Here is a 14544-nt window from a genome sequence, read left to right as displayed (position 1 = left end):
ACATTAACATCAATTGCAGGTGCAATACAACAGCAATAAAACAGTTACATACATTTTCACCCATTTACTCACTACTATGCACTACAATCATATGTGACTTAACATATATGTCATTCATGCATGCAGGACAGACACACACATATATTCCTATAATTGTGAGAATAGCTAAGCATTAAAAAAAAATAGCATGCTGTATTTGCGCACACCATGGCTGTACTGCTCATAATGGGGTGTATATCTCAGGCAGAGCACTGAAGCCATTCTTACATTAGCTGGACGCCAGCAGCTCTTTGATTCATGATTTACCATCTGTGGCTCATTCATCAGCTGGTTGGCTACCTGCTGACCAGTCACGTGCAGGTGTTTCACCATAACGATACACTATAGAGTATGATATCTCTAGTCTAGGTCATAGTCGGTTGATGCCACATCTGCCTCCACGAGACCAGCCCCTTCTTTAACATGTTGGTATTCTTGATTCATATTAAGGGATGGGTTCTTCCAGTGGAATCCTAAAAAAGTCCAAAATAAAGTTTGGACTAAGAAAAAAATTGGTTAGGTTTAGGAAAATATCATGGTTTGGGTTCAGGTTAGGGTTAAATTGGTTTAGGTTAGGTAAGGAAAACCTTTGGTGTTTGGAGCAGCAGGAGAACAAGCCTAAAAGTGTAGAGAAAATAGGTTGATTTGGACTTGTATTTCTTGTTTAGTTTAGTTTAGTTTGCATATAATAATTTTGGAGGCTACTTCTTAATTTGGAGATGGAGAAGTGGAAAATAGAACAGGCGAGCCCAGGGGGACCCATTTATTCGATGTCTGCAAATATACAAAGCCAGTGAAAACATGCATACAACAGCTTTTGTAAGTCAAGAAGAACTTTTTAAGGAAACTCTTTTATAAGAGACATTGTATTATTTTTGTCATTGTCTATTTTGTTTTCATAACATATCGTCTTTCACCCTATAGTATGAATAAAAAATCCAGGTCCACATTAAGGTGTTTATTTTACCGAACCACATCCGTTTACTTCTGTATATGTATCCTATACAATCATCTTTAACTGCAATTATTACTATTTTCAATAGTTTTTTTTCATATTCTGAACCAAAAATCTCAACTTGTAAAATATTGGCACATTTGCATTTTTATGCCAACATGTCTGAAAAAAATGACAACACAACCCCCTGACTTGAGCCATAGGATTTATGCTGCTGTGAGCCCAGCAAAGGTTATCAATGTTATCTGTGATCGCTAAGTCCTCTTCCTCTTCCACATCCCTTTGCGTGGACCGACCCCCCCCCCCCCCCCCCCCAGGGACTGTAAAATGACCTTCACCCGGACGGATTGTCTAAGCTCCATCATGGACAACAGCTTTATGACAGAGAGAGAAATGGAGGGGAAAAGCCAAGTATAGGGGGTTGGGAGGATAGGATGACAGATATATGGGGAGCAAGGCCTTGAACAGGATTTTTAAAATACTGCTGTCAAATTTTTACTTTAAATCACAAGTGTAAATATCGTATGTATACTTGATATTCTTTGACACTATGTTAGGGTCATGCTTATGAAGAAGATTATATATCTCCATCACAAAACCTTAATTATCCATCCAACATAACATTAGTAGAATTGTCCGGTTCGCTGCAACATACATATCCAATGAATAGCATTAAAGTTAGCATCTCATTATTGGCAGTAGTAGTAGCCCTATACTTTATCTGTAACATTCTGTAGCCTACTCAACCAGTTAACTTTCTTTTTGCCCGTGGCTCCACCTCTGTTTCCTTCTCACGAACCTTCATGCCAACTACGTGTCAAGCAATGCTGCGTTAATGTCAGGGATAATTGTCACGTCCGCTCTATTTTCACATAGTAAATGAAAAGAATCCTGACGAAAAAATTCCAGAGGACATGACCTCGGTGTTCTCAGTGGTAGATACGGGGGGATGATGTGGGCAGGAGGGAATATGAAAGAAACGGAGAAAAAAATGTCATCATCCGTCTCCTCCTTTAAAGCTTGCTGCATTATTCACCGTCAGAGTTAAGGGGGGGAGAAAAAAAATCCTCCTCAGGAAAACCCCCAGTCAATTAATTAGCTCCAACTTCGAAGATAGAGACGGTGATATAACGAGAGGTGTGTAGGGTGAAGGTTGGTAAGGCCTTTGGGAGCGAGAAAAGGAAGAGAGTGAGAGGAAGAAACTGGGGCAGGGAGATGGAGAAAATTGAGAAATGTTACGAGGCATAATCCATCTATGCCGGGGGAAGTGTTAACGTTTGCAACTTTTTTTTTTTTTTTCAGAAGTAGGTTTCATCACTATTGACACCGTTTCACATTCCATTAAAGGAATATTCAAACATTTCGGGAAAATGCACTTTATTTCAATTTATTTCCGAGAGTTGGGTCAGAAGATCGATAGCACTCGCTGTCTGTACAGAGCTGGAGACGGGGACATGGAGGCAGGATAGCCTGGTGCTGCTCACAAAATATGGCCCGATTCCATTTATAACCCGTCCATTATTCTTGTTTTTTTTACCTTGCCCAGTATAGTACAAATGCCTTGCTTTATAATTAGTGATGTTAGACTACTCTTGCATATTAAGTTCAGCAAGAAATGGGCCACTAGTATAAATTTGCACTTCATTTGTGTTGATCATCTTCAGGGAGTAACTATCATTATATGAGTACTATTAGCCACATATACAGTATAACCATCAATACTTGAGTGAGACAAATTCATAATTAGCTTACTTAACTCACTTCACTCTATTTGAAGGTTGACAAGCCGCAGGGGCAAAAGCGGGACCCCCATTTTTTTATCTGCTTCTAATTTACTTGTCCTGAAATTCTTACCGTGATGCTAACCAATCAACAATCTCCATGCTTAAACGAGTACTAGCCAATCAGAGGCATGGTAAGGCGGTTAGTGCCCAGAGACTTACTTCACTACTTTAGGAAAACAATGTCTTGCGGCAGGCCACTGAATGATATGCATCAGGGGATAGTCAGAAGTAATATGTTTTCTATGAAACCTTTACAGCAGATGACTCTGCTTAACAGTAGTAGAGGTAAACTCAAGAAATGTTCAAAATAACAGCATTTTAACAGAGGGACAAAGGCTGTTAAAAGGTGGAACTAAAAGAAGGGTGAGATCAGCAGAACAGGTGGAGAGGAGGTTCCGAGTTTAAAAAAAGAAATTCCCGAGCAGGTGAATGGGTGGAGAGAACAACCAGGAAGACAAATTGGGAGACATGGCTGGCAGATGGAGGGATGGCTGCACAGAGAAATCCCCTTTAGCCTATAGACGGCAATAGAGAGGGCTATATATCCCCAGAAATGCCATGTCAGCATGCTGGTGCATCGGCCCGAGACGAGTGCCAATGATTAACGAGATTGGGGATGACTGCTCCAACATCATTTAATGAGTGGCTATATTTTTTGACCAAAACCGCTTTGCACTGCATTCCGGAGTTAGATTCTCCGTGTGCGAGGCATCGGGGCACCTTGTACCGCCAGCTAAAACAATGCCCCCCCCCCCCCCCCTCCCCCCCTCCCTGCACCTTCAGGGGTTATTTATGTACCTCATGTTGAGGGGAAATATTTCAGCACAATCTGTGTCGTAGATCAATGGTTGTGGATACAGGCACGCGGTAGCATATAGACAGCTCTAATCCTTCTGCCTGGGTGTTCATCCTATACATAATAAATCTTTTTTTTTCCTTTTATACATTTAAGTGAATCAAAATACACATTATGTCAAAAGGGCAGTACGAGCCTTTTTCTTACAAGGAGGCAGAACATAGCCTTTTCTTTATTCGAACGCCTGTATTATCTCTCCCAGAACCCTGGTATTCCCCATTAGCCCTTTGTGTCTGTACAATCCTCAGAAGTGAAACAAAGGGGTTGGTAATAATAACCCAGGGTTGACCAAGCCTAATAAGGCCTTATTGTGTGCCTTTGTGAGAACCACTAGCTGCCAAGGGGGCTTCAGTTCCTCAGTACAAGCCCCGGATTTCTCATTCCCAGAGTTGCATCACATATTCAAATGAAATCCTTTCATAAGTACAAGTGGGTTCCAGCATTCAGCACATGGATTCTTAGCTTGGCGTTCTCTACCCTCGTAAGACATCTTTCCTATGAGGTGTGTATATAATAAATTGTTGTGTAGGATTCAAGTTCTAGATAACAAAGGTACGCATTGTCAGATGCTAAGCCCGAAATGGCTCATTGTGCTCATTTTCAGGTACAAAATTGTAATCTGGGTTTGTACTAGAAACTGATTTCATGGTGTAGTGTCCAAAACAACTGTAGGTTTCTCACAGTGCCATTGGTGAATCTCCTCTTTTCAGCCTATGTCTGAAACAATCCATTGTCTGCACAGTATTGGCATATTAGTCCGTTTAACAAATGCCCGCACACATTTTGGTCTCATACAGCAATCCCTTTAATATAAATTATTCACAAAATAAAACCTTTCCTTCGATTCTTTTTTTATGGTAGGCATTTTTCTTCAATAGCCACACAATGTTTTTCATACTCTGTGTTAACCTCTCTACGTAGGAGTTTTCATTGTTAGTGGTGGAGTCTGCCAATACAACCCATGCATTGAAATTGCCCTCATGAGATTCACAGAAAAACAAGGCATACTGTGTTTATACAAACCAACACTGCTGTTGGTAATGATATACAGCATCCGCCCCACTGTTTATGTTCACTTTCTTTATGCCATAGCACTTCCTGTTTTTTCTGCTTCATTGAACATATTCAACTGGTGAAACATTGAGCTGGCTTATGTTGTTCAGGAACAACATGAGATAGAGTCTCTTTCTTAAAAGGTGCTACGAGGAACTTTTAAATATTTCTGAAACAGTCTTATTTTACCTCTGATGATCATAAATGACATGAATGAGCAAACAAGACCATCAGTGCAAAGAATGCTATATCGTTTTTTCTTAATGCCTTTGTCATGGGTACGCTCTCCCAGGAACTACAGCTGGCAAGTTAAAAATACTACCGCTTTTGTCAAAAGGGGGTGCAAGAATTAACACAAACTGAAAGTTCCCTCGGAGCACCTTTAACAAGGTTAGCACTGACCATGATCATTCAGCAAAATGCATCTATGAAGCAAGACAGCAGTTTTTTTCAGTCAGTGGTTAATTTCAATTCTTGCAAAAAAGTAAGAGCATGTACATAAATGTTTGTAAATTCCAAATATGGAGATTCATTTTGGAAGCTTTAATATGTCTGTCAATAGGGGTTTTCATATGGAAAACGTATTTTGGCCCATATCGTCCAACTTTGGCATTTTATACACAATCATATTTCCCAGTGACTCACTCTTAAAAAGCAGCCGTCATTAAAGTATGCTTTACAATCTGGGTTACACACTGTGTGTGCAATGCAATTTTATAGGCAACAGCCTCGCAAATGTAAACAAATCAATAAAATATTCAGCAGACAGATCAAGAGGGGGCACTATACTGTGTAAGTCCTCCAGGGCTGAAAGCACTCAGCACCATGGAGAGCGACAAGCCAGAGGACCAAGCTCTGTAATTGGACTTTAGCCACACTGCCTTTTGTTCAAGTTCCAGATTCAAGATTTCATTGATTTTTTTCATTCATATATATATGGTGGTTAAAAACAGATCAATACAGTACATATTGCTATGAATAAATAATTCAGAAAAATTTAATAAATCCACTGATACATGTATATATGCACACACACCAAATAATAATAGTATCAACATGTAATGTATTTTTTTTTCTCTGTGTTAGAGTTATGAATGCAGCGTTGAATAAATTGGATTATTCAGAATTCCGTAGCCTAACTTATACAGTGACAGTTGTGGTCTTGCGAACCCTGTGCACGTAATGCAGGCATCTAGCTTGATAAAAACTGCTTCCCCCCTTAATGATCCAGTGTAAGACTCCAGATCCCAAAGCAGATCCATCTGCCAAGTTTAACATATAGGTTTTTTTTTTAAACTGCAGAGGCCTTGGGATTCGGCCATCCAGGCTCTTTCAGAGTTTTACTCAATGCCTGAGAAGCTTAGGGCAGCAAAACCAGTGTGATCGTTCATTAGTTCTCAATACACATCGCTTCGTAATTCTATTATTCTGGTTGGTTTTGCAGGTTATTATCATTTGTGTGCACTACTGCATACATTGCATGATTTTCTCAAACTGAAAATTGGTTGACAAAAACGTGTGTGGTGTTGAAGTAGTAGAAGTTTCTCAGCATGCTTTTGTTGTGCAAAGAGCAAGCAAAAAAGGTTGACCTTCACTGTGTGCGCTTGAGTTTTTATTATTCCAAAAAGCATTTGACCAGCAGTCTTATATTTGTTTACAAGTACAACATTTCCATTTAGTGCTATCTTAAGAAATAAAAGTTCTTCATCGTCATACGACCTCTAATAAAATAAAAAATGACATCACTTAACCTTGGCAATGATTATTAAAGTCACTTAAGTCATGGTCACAGTTGTCAAAGAATGTAGAGTTCCACTTGACACAACAGGAAAATCTGATCTCAAAGTCAATGTGGTTCTAGTTCATGGGTCATCTAGGTCACGGAAATGACTGTGGTCAGTGTGGTGGATGATTTGGACAATTGTACAAACTGCAACCACCTCTGTTAATGTCAAACACATTGTACGATTAAATTACATATGCTAATTTCTTTCTGGTGGAGGCAGTCTCATAATTGCCTGTCAGAGGGTTATCTGGAGTCCCATGCATGTGTCCGTATATACGCGCTCAAAATATTTTTTATCCATTTACCAATCTTCCTTTTGTTGCCATTTGTTCATTACAATACAACAGGATAAAATATATCTTTTCTTCTTGACAGTGAATTTCAATCTACATTTCTGTGATGATTAATTTTCTAAAGTTTAAGAAATTGTATTGCATCTCATTCGTGAAATCAATTCATCAATAACTAATGACACAAAAGCGGCAGTGCTCAATTTACGGTGCCGCGATCGCCTGGAGGATAAATAACTGAGCTTATGAATTATTGCTGCTCCCTGAGCTGATTGGGGAGCTGTGTATATGACTTTTTTACTCCCTCTATGCCACTTATAGAGGCTTTGACAAGGTCACTCAACCTGTAAGGGCCCCAGTAACAAATAATAAAGCTGTGGTTGTATACTGGGAAGTTTTCAGGTATCAATCAATTGGATGTGGACTCTATACAGACCCAGCGCCAGAGTAAATCTATACAGGGGGCACTTAGATTTTGTGGGAGGGACCGCATAAATATTATGACTATGTAGGTGTAGCCTACAAAAAACTCAATTGCAACAGTCCAAAGCGGAGCAAACACATCAGCATGGCCAACAGCATTGCCTTAAGACGCACGCAGCTCGCAAATAATACACATTAACAACACACACTAACAGCCAAATACAAAACACATTTGCATTGTGTGCACGGCGGCACATTTAAAACCACAGCATGACGCCAACAGCAAAAAACTGCACCAAGCAGCCGAGCAAATAAACATAAACATACAAAACATTCGCAACATTGCATCATGTGCATGGCGGCACAAATACCAGTACCATCATCATCCCAAACAAAACAGCTTTGCTTAGGCCTCAACGTTACATTTGTCCAACCAAGCTGACCACAGCAAAATCACTATACGCTATAACCCCATTCTGCAACACTGACTGAACAGCGTGAGATTTAATCATAATGAAAATAATTAACTCATCGATTGATGCTAATAAAGCTGGAGGCACCTTTTCCCTGTGGAGTGGAAACTCCTCAGCAAACGGTCCTTCCACTGCTCCTTGCATTTTTTAGTCAAGTCCTTTTCAAAACTGAATGAGGTGGGCTTTGCGTGGATGCAGCACACTTTAAGCTAACTTGACTTACTGTGTGTAACGGTGAATGGTGCAGGTTATGGTTATGGTCCGATAGCAACAGCTCCGGTTAGCATGACGACTCGCAACTTGTGGGATTCTCCTCACGGTACTTTTATTACACATTGACCATATAAATCCAGGTCTCTACGGCACTATATCTATTAAGCATACATGCGTTCAGGAACATAGTCCGAGAATCCTGTCTACACCAACTCGTTACAAAATAAAGCATAACACTGCATAGTTACTGTCGCAGACAGAGCGGAGGCGCACAGCGGCACATGTACTTCTTCCTCATGTTCAACACAGTAGCCTTCTCTACTCTGGGGATATGCTGGCGCTGGTTCTAACCGGTGCTGAGGGGACCAGTCTGCTGTGCTGATGGTGCTTTACCCAAGCTTACCGGTGCTAACTTGGTTCATAAAGCAAAACTGATAGCTGTACACAGCAGGCAACAGACACAGAGGCTATTCACAGAACTTATGGGAGCAAACTGTGACTATTATGTTTTCATCTTAATTTCCTCTGTCCGTCGTGCCGAAGTGAGTGACGTCGGGAGGAGCTCAACGCTGATTGGCTATCGCGGCGCGGCCGGCGGCAAAAAGTTCAATATTTTCAACTTCTGCCGCGCCGCGTGAACCGCTCGCCGCCGGCCGCTCGCCGCCGGCCGCTCGCCACCGGCCGCCCATTCGCACGTTGCCGCGCACAATACATTGACTTTGTATGTAAACTCGCCGCGCCGCGGTGTGCAGTGTGTTCGTACCTTTACATGTGGTGCAAGTCGAAGAATCACGACATGCTCCTACTACCGCAGGTTTCTTTTCCGGATTAGTATTAGTATTTCACCAACGTCTGAAATAAATAAAACACCCGGGCAGGCTAGGCTACTAATTTGAATTTGCCGGCTACTGGGCTAACGTAACGCCGTCGTTCCCGTGTGACGTATTTTGGATAATGATAGGTTTACACATATGTCAATAGTCTCTATTTTCTACACATTTTTTATTTAGTTTAAGAATATTTTTTGAGATTTGTCATATAGATCTTAACATGAAAAATAAAATAAAAAAGTAAAATAAATTTTATTTTTACAAGGGCAAAGACATCAAATGGGCGGGCCCGGCCCGGTCTGGCCTGCCCTTGCCGCTGGGCGTTGACTCTATAACTACCCCTAACCCATTGTAACTCATCTGTATGGAGCAGAACTTTGAGCAGACTCATTGCTAATTACAATGGCAGACTGACAGATTGGAGTGAAATCAAAACTTTTTTGGTTTTGTTCCACGAGGGAGATATTCAAAATCATAGAGTAATTTGTAATAATGCAAATTACCATGAAGAAAAATCAGTCTTGGAAGAGAGCCATTCTCTTCAGTGACATATGGTTGTCTCCATATGTTTAGATGAATTAAAAAAGATAATCTAATTTTCAATGTTATTAAGTTGTCAATTTGATGTTTTTGTTTTCAGAAAATACCATTTCCCACAAGCCCTAGATCTTCATGAGTTGAGTTGAGTGGCAGTAGCTTTAGTTTAAACATGTTAATATTAAAGGAAAGGAAACAGAAAGACTGCAAAAGTTACTACGATGTGGGTAAAGAATATTGTTTCTTGCTGGCATAATTTTATGAAGTCTGAAATGTTTTGTATACTTACATAGTCTATTTATCATTAAGCTTTAATAAAATCACAAAGGTTCCATTTTCCAAAACAGGTTCTGTAGTGAATGCCAATTTGTTTTACAAAATGGTAATTGTCATTTTTCCCAAAAGGCTTATACTGAATTACATGCTCTTGAAAGTTTCAAGTTTTTCTTTATTTATTTTATGATCAACAAAAACAGTCGTTAGCAATGACATTCTCTCATATCTCTCCAGGCTCTCTCCATCAACACAACATACTAAACAAGTTTAATAAGAGCACACAGGAGAATCTAAGACAACAAAGATATAATAGTGCAATAAAAATGTAAACTTGGGAATGACATAGCATATAATATACAGTATATAGGAAATACAATACAACAAATTAAGTGTCAAATACAATAAAAAGAATTTAAAATAAATCAGTATACAGTAGAAAGATATAGTGTACAAAAAATCTTTGGTTGGACTTCTGAGAGCATGCGTGACCACACTTCCACTTTTGCTTTCTAGATTTTAAGACTCAAAGATTTCATTGTTGTTTGTCCTTGTGGAAACACTTGGGAATATTCTGTAAAAATCCACCTGCTCCTCTGAATGGTAATGCCACTGAGCGGGGCCCGCTGCCAATTACAAAGGACGGCTTGACAGATTGGAGTGTGGCGTAAAATGAGCACACTGACAGAAGGCTGCTGTGAAGGAGATTTGCGTTTGTGTTTGTTTGTCGGCACTAGTCCGAGGAGGAGAGGTGACAACAAGCCATCCACTCAGGGACTGTGCTCTGTGTGTCTGCTTGTAACCTACAACAGAACACAAGGAGAGGACAATCGGCCCCTCTGGGATATGACGCACAGAAAGGTATGTTTTATCAAGTTGTAAATCCAGTCTGCTTGTACTGTATCTGCTACCTGCAAGTCCCATTCTAATAAGGACGTTGATCAGTGCTTTCTACACTGGAGAAAATGCCTCCTAAAAAAATGCATTTAAAAAAACAAGCAATTTACTTAGTTAGTTTTCTTGAAATAAGATGCAATGTCTAAGCCTTTCAAAATAGAAAAGATCATGAAATTAGCTGGGAAAACTCTTTTTGAAGTATATTTTACGAGTAATAGGAAGCGTTATGTATCATAATAAGCCTGTATGTCATTCTACATTTACAACTTTAAACTTACAAGTCCCAGTATCTCACTGAAATGTTGCTTGTGAGGTGATTGCAGGTACAGTGATATGATGTCAGAGCGTCAGTTAAGCTCAAGGGGCCATAAAGATGCTAACTGTGCACAGGGTTTCCTCCAATCCCCCCCGCAGCAGCAGCAGCAGCAGCATCAGCGGTTGACTTCTATCATCCACCTCCTCCTACTTTTTTTCCTTCTCTCTACTTGTTCTGTCTCTGTGGAATAAAAGCTCTTTTTATGCGAGTGGGTGGTGGGAGAAACCCAGAAGGCTAACTCTAGCTCTTACATTCTCTCTCTCTCTCCCCTCTGCACAACTTTACATCCAGTCCTTCAGGGAGTTGTTATGTACCGCATCTGCAGATTCATAAAACATGCTCTGCATCGTCCTGAAGTGCGAGCACTGCTGCATGTTCATATGCAGCCTCCCCCTATCTATTATTAACGCCGTGCATTTGTGTTTCCACCAGTTATTAAAAAGAATAAAAAATAAAACAAAGTCAAGCCAGAAAGGACGCATACATCAGGATAAAAACAACAGAACAACATCACGTCTGATTGTACTGTGAGAACTGATGAGGCTATGTTAGCGATTAGTCATCATGTTTTGACCAGATTTACAAACTTATACCATAGTACCGTAGTACCGTAAGTAAACGTATAGTAAGTAAACTTATAGCATAGTATCGTAGTCATTTAGTGTATTTTGCTAATGCTATTTAATACAGAAACATTTTGTAGCCGAAAAGTTCAACCTTTTAAAAAAAGAAATGTCTAGGCAAGCTTAGTATAAAGAATGGAAACAGCTTCCCTGGCTCTCTCAAGTTTAAAAGTTTGAAGAGTTTTCTGAAACTTCTTGGGGAACAGCAATTCATCTATCTGCCCTAGTACTTGTACGCAGTGTCCAGCTACATCTTGAGGTTCCCAGATACGGTCAGGGGGCACAGGTAGAAACTATTAGCAAATTAGTGTTGAGTGCCAAAGATGGGATTAAAAATAGATACGTGGAAAAGACACAGACTGTCTGATTCAAGCACTGTCTCTGCCCTTGACCGTCGTTTGCCAAGAAATATGAACTAACAACACCCAGCTCCCCCTAAAAATAGACTTTCTTAACTACTCTCTTTTTCAAGATATCCTATTTTTTTTCCAATTGTAGACAATTGCAGACAATAGATGATTCCTTCAGTGTTGAAGTGCAGGGAGTAAAGGCCAGTTAATGGCATCCAATTTAGGTTAAGTGGGCTTCGTATGAACAGTGGAGGACTCGTCAGGGTGTGTTCTGCGGGGAACAGCAGAGTACCAGCAGAATCAATCAGTGAGGTCCCTCATTAAGCAAACCCCGTGGATCCTTTTGCCGAGTCACATTAATAGGCGGATGAGAAAGTTTGGTCTTATTAAGACTTCTGGAATGAGAATGAATTGCCTGAGAGGCGGCTAAATTTAGCTAAAACTGGATGAAGAATGTCTTTCTGTGGAGATTAATGGTCATTAGTGGAGAAGCTGAAGTGGGAACAAGAGAAGGAATCCAGTGAAGAAAGGAAGAGTTTTTTTTTGTTCTTGACATCATTAGGCGAAAGCTGGTGTCTGTGTGCATTTTTTAGGAGGTATTAGCTGCGTCAATCAATGCAATAAAGCGAAGGCAACACCCGCCGTGCACACCGTGATGCACCGATTGGGATTCGGCAGATTTAGATGTGCTGTCATGCAGGAAGGAAGAGGACATTCATTAACTGTCAACTATTCCCCAAAGTTATTGATAGAGCAAAGACAGAAATAGAATCACAAAAAAAAACATCCTTTGCGTATTTTGGGACATAGTATGTGACACTCTGATAATGTGTCTGGGCTGACTTTGAGCTATTTTCAGGGAGACAGATATGTAGTGTATGTATCTGTTGGATTTCAGTTGATTTTATGCATTAAATGCAAGCACTTAGCCTTCAGGAGTTGGCCCAAAATTCAAGAGAAAATGGATCACAACATTCGGTATCTTTAGAAAATGAACCTTAATCTTAAAAATTCACTCGTGAATCACCGCAGACAAAACAACTGAAGGTCAAAAGCCCTTGATGTTTCACTCCATACAGAATATATTTTAGATGGAGACAGACCAAAACGCAGCTGGTCTAGGTTACTGCAAGTCACACTTTTAGATGCAATAGAAGAGATGCAGTATTTATCTGTGGGCTGGCTCTGATTGGAAAGCATCCAGACGGTTAGCGTGAGTGTGGAGACATCGAAATATGCAAAAGAATGAAGAAACTGAAGGAATATCTAAATTATAATTGGATTATATAAAATTGATATAGACAAAGATGTGAACAGCAAACGGCAATAAGCCATAGATGTGTCTAGTCCGCCTAATAAAAAAAATGTAAATAACTTCAATTAACACTATATACTGGGAGCAGGCCAATTGATAAAAAAGTTAAATATAATCCATATTATCTACTCATTGAAAAAATTGATATTAACCCAGCATATCAACTACCAGTCCTGACTCTGTTGGCACACACTACAAAGAGACATAAATGCCATCCTCAGTTCACTGCTACGGAGCAGACTAGAGCTATTTTCTGCTATGGAAGAACAAATCATAAAATTCTGCCACATTTTAAACTATAAGAAGATTTAATAGACACGGGGATACATTCAACCTCCAAATATTGTCCCATTCCTCCATATTTCACAATGATCAGTACAAATATGTGTTTGCACATTCAGGTGAACCTCTGGACAATTGCCATACTTTGCTCAATGTCCCTGGACAGTTTTTGTCTTCAAACCCATAATCATAAATAAAGGGGCTAGGGGACATCACCAATCCAGTGTTGGATCACCTACAGTAAGAAGGAACCGAGTGTGTGCCCTTTTAAGAATATACACACACAATTTGTAGTTTGGGTTCATTCCCGTCAAATGAGAATGATTACTTTAAATACCAAGTTTTTATTTCAAATTAGAGATATATTACTATAAAAGTAAAAAAAAAGTAGATATATGGAATGCCCTTTCTTTTTGCTAATAATTCATATATTCAAAGGTTGTATTTGAATAGTGAATTACAGAAGCTCTTTTTAACATAATCAATCTTTTAGCTTGTAAAAGCTGTGAAAATGAGGCCCAGCTTAAAAATAACCGCAGTACTCATTTAGGCAATACATCAAACTCATATTAAAAAAGCAAAAAGAAGAAATAGTAGTAAAGTCTTGTGTAAAAAGTGTGTGTGTGTGTGTGTGTGTGTGTGTGTGTGTGTGTGTGTGTGTGTGTGTGTGTGTGTGTGTGTGTGTGTGTGTGTGTGTGTGTGTGTGTGTGTGTGTGTGTGTGTGTGTGTGTGTGTGTGTGTAGCTTCTGATATATGGCTCTGATTAGGAGAGAGGACCACACCGGAGCCTTTGGAGCGCTCTGCAGGATTACAGGACATCGCCAGCAATTGCCACTCAGGCGGAAAATCACCTTCATAAAGTGACACAGACCCTACACACACACACACACACACACACACACACACACACACACACACTAGCCAAAGTAATGTGTGTGACTGAAGCCAATACATATAAACACCCTATGCACAATCAAAAATGCACTTTAGCTGGAATTACACTCATAGAACACAAAGGTTGGAAGCCTACACTTGATTTAATCTATTCCTGTATTTTACCCGTTCTCAGGCCCCTAAATGTCACCCCATTATATTCACACTGCTGACAAGTCAGTATCTGTGGTACATTTGGATAAAGCTTTCATAGTCAATTTTTTCTGCAAGACTACGGTAGTGAGGCCTGCTTTCATGTGGACCAAAATGATGCAATGGGCTGAAAGTCACTAACCTATGCTCTCTGTAGGTTCAT

This window comes from Ammodytes marinus (assembly GCF_949987685.1).
Source record: "Ammodytes marinus genome assembly, chromosome: 19".
Classification (NCBI taxonomy): domain Eukaryota; kingdom Metazoa; phylum Chordata; class Actinopteri; order Uranoscopiformes; family Ammodytidae; genus Ammodytes; species Ammodytes marinus.
This window is presented reverse-complemented; position numbering follows the sequence as displayed.